The sequence below is a fragment of the Littorina saxatilis genome, unplaced genomic scaffold (genome assembly GCF_037325665.1).
Source record: "Littorina saxatilis isolate snail1 unplaced genomic scaffold, US_GU_Lsax_2.0 scaffold_3306, whole genome shotgun sequence".
In the NCBI taxonomy this organism is placed as follows: Eukaryota; Metazoa; Mollusca; class Gastropoda; order Littorinimorpha; family Littorinidae; genus Littorina; species Littorina saxatilis.
The window spans coordinates 278-2,822 of record NW_027128267.1 but is presented as its reverse complement, the minus strand read 5'-3'; the positions used below and the strand labels follow the sequence as shown (position 1 = coordinate 2,822).

At 41.5% G+C, this 2,545-nt stretch overlaps 1 long non-coding RNA gene across 1 annotated transcript; it reads right to left on the bottom strand.

The window, feature by feature from the left end:
- Positions 1–602: 602 nt before the first annotated feature.
- LOC138956635 (uncharacterized) lies at positions 603–2,329 on the bottom strand. Its single transcript, XR_011452734.1, has 3 exons — positions 2,085–2,329; positions 1,527–1,624; positions 603–826 (listed from the first exon to the last, which is right to left on the bottom strand). It is a non-coding gene; the product is annotated as an uncharacterized lncRNA (long non-coding RNA).
- Between the last annotated feature and the right edge of the window lie 216 nt (positions 2,330–2,545).

Here is a 2,545-nt window from a genome sequence, read left to right as displayed (position 1 = left end):
AGTCTTGATTTCCAAAGTACATGAAATTAAAGCAACAGAATGACAAAAAGAACTGGTTTGACAAGCCGCCATTATACCAGAATTAACAATAGATAATCGTGCAGTCTTGATTTCCAAAGGACACAAAATTAAAGCAACAGCAAGACAAAAAGAAATGGTTTGACAAACCGCCATTATACCAGAGTTAACAATATTATCGTGCAGTGTTGACTTTCAGCTGAAGTGTTCCACTTTTGAACAAAATTTGTTTAATTAGTCTTGAAAACTGTGTGATGAACTATATAAACATTTGTAGTTGTACACCATTTGCTACATTTGCTAGTAGAATTACATAGTAACATAGTAATTCACACACTGTCCACAAACATTGTAGTTGAGTGTTCAACTAGCAAAACCACAAACCTGCAAACTATGATGTAGTATATTTATTTATCACCCCATCTACCCCAGTTACAGTCTACATCCCTTCTAAAACTATTCACTGACATTCTGCCATCCGACTGATGACAATTATCAACTACAGCGATTAACTGGATGCAGATTTTTTTTCCATGAGCCTGTTTTGATAACTAACAAACAACATACAATCCCCCCCCCCCCCCCCCACCTCCTCCCCCTCCTCGTCCCCACGTTCTGCATCTCTGCGCTCAGCATCTGTTATTGTCAAACTGAAAGTTGTCAGTATTACTCCTCTTCCTCTTCTTTGGCCCATAACCGTCGTATGCTGCTGGCATTTTCATTTGGGCAAGTTCCATTGTGGCCTCTTCTCCTGCAAGCCGAGGTGGTTGTATCTCGCAGTTGCAACCTGCCAGCAACGCTTACACATCTGTCAAATGAAAAAGGCAGCAAAAGTGAGACATTTTATTGACAAATCTCCTCCCCACCCTCCTTCACATCATCCTTTTCCTCTCCCGCGCACATCACCTACCGCCCCCCCCCCCCCCCCCCCCCCCCCCCCCCGGGCTACTATAATGACAAACGATTACTGCTGCTGCTGCTGATACTAATACTACTGCAACTTTCTTATTTTAATTTGGTGTTTAACGTCGTTTTCAACCATTCAAGGTTATATCGCGACGGGCAAAGGGGGGGGGGGGGGGGGGGGGGGGGGAGATGGGATAGAGCCACTTGTCAATTGTTTCTTGTTCACAAAAGCACTAATCAAAATTTGCTCCAGGGGCTTGCAACGTAGTACAATTACCTTACTGGGAGAATGCAAGTTTCCAGTACAAAGGACTTAACATTTCTTACATACTGCTTGACTAAAATCTGTACAAAAATTGACTATATTCTATACAAGAAACACTTAACAAGGGTAAAAGGAGAAACAGAATCCGTTAGTCGCCTCTTACGACATGCTGGGGAGCATCGGGTAAATTCTTCCCCCTAACCCGCGGGGGGCAATACTACTGCAACGAAAATGATGTAAAGATGTTGCTCGTTTTAAAATATACCTCTTCAGCCCGAGAAAAGAAAGGAATGAAAAAATGTTGCACGCTATTTTTGGCTGTGTCAGTGAAACATACCTTGTTTTGGGCCCTTGAACATAAAGGGTCAGTGGTGGCGAGTATCCCTCAGTGTGCTGCAGCTGTCGTCGCTGCCTGTCCCACTTCGACTCACATTTCTGTCAAATACAATAGGACATAATACTTATTCCGATGGTTGGAAGCACAAAGAGACCGGAGAACAATCCTCCAGTATAATGTCATACTGTTCCAGATCTAACACGCTGTCAGCGCTCAAGACCACAAGTCACTCATTCTAGATCAAAACAACTATCTCTTTGTATTAGAAACATGCTAAATGCATCCATAAATATCATGATGAAAATACGGAGCAGAAGTGAATAGTCAAGAAGTCACGGTAGAAGTAGCGTACAACAACAAAACTATAATAAATGGGCATTTGAACTATGGCATTTTACTTGCTAGCTCCGTATAAATGCAAGTGCACATTGAAATACCCAAATCAGTCAGAAAATCTGTGTTGTCGTTGTAAATTCTCATACATCTATTGAGAGAGAGTCATTTCAGACCGGAACGCAAAAAGCCAACAACAAAAATGAAACAAACAAACCAACTTACTGTTGCTTCGGATAGTTGAACACGTCGGCAGCAGCTCTCATCGCCATTTTCCCCGACAAAGGCCAGGGAAATAATGATACAATAAGCTTAGTTCTGATTGGTTAACCGCAGTCAGGATTACAAAAGGGTGAACGCGATTGGCTAATGGACATAGAGCGCTAAACCATGCAAACTCGTTTTGAGGCTTGCAAGGAAGTAAGTCCAGTGCAAACCTGAAAACCAAAAGTCCCTGGACTTGCTTCCATTTGCCGATTTTTATCCTTTGATTAATTATTTTTTAGTGGACTTACTTCTTCAAAAAGTCCATAAATATTGATCGCACATCTTAGAAATTTTGACACAAGATATGATATGAAAATCTCATTTTGACCAAATTTGGACTTACTGCCTTAATTTTGCCAATACACGGCAGAAAAACTCCTCTTTTCTTTGAATAACTGAAGAACGGAGGAATAAAGAGG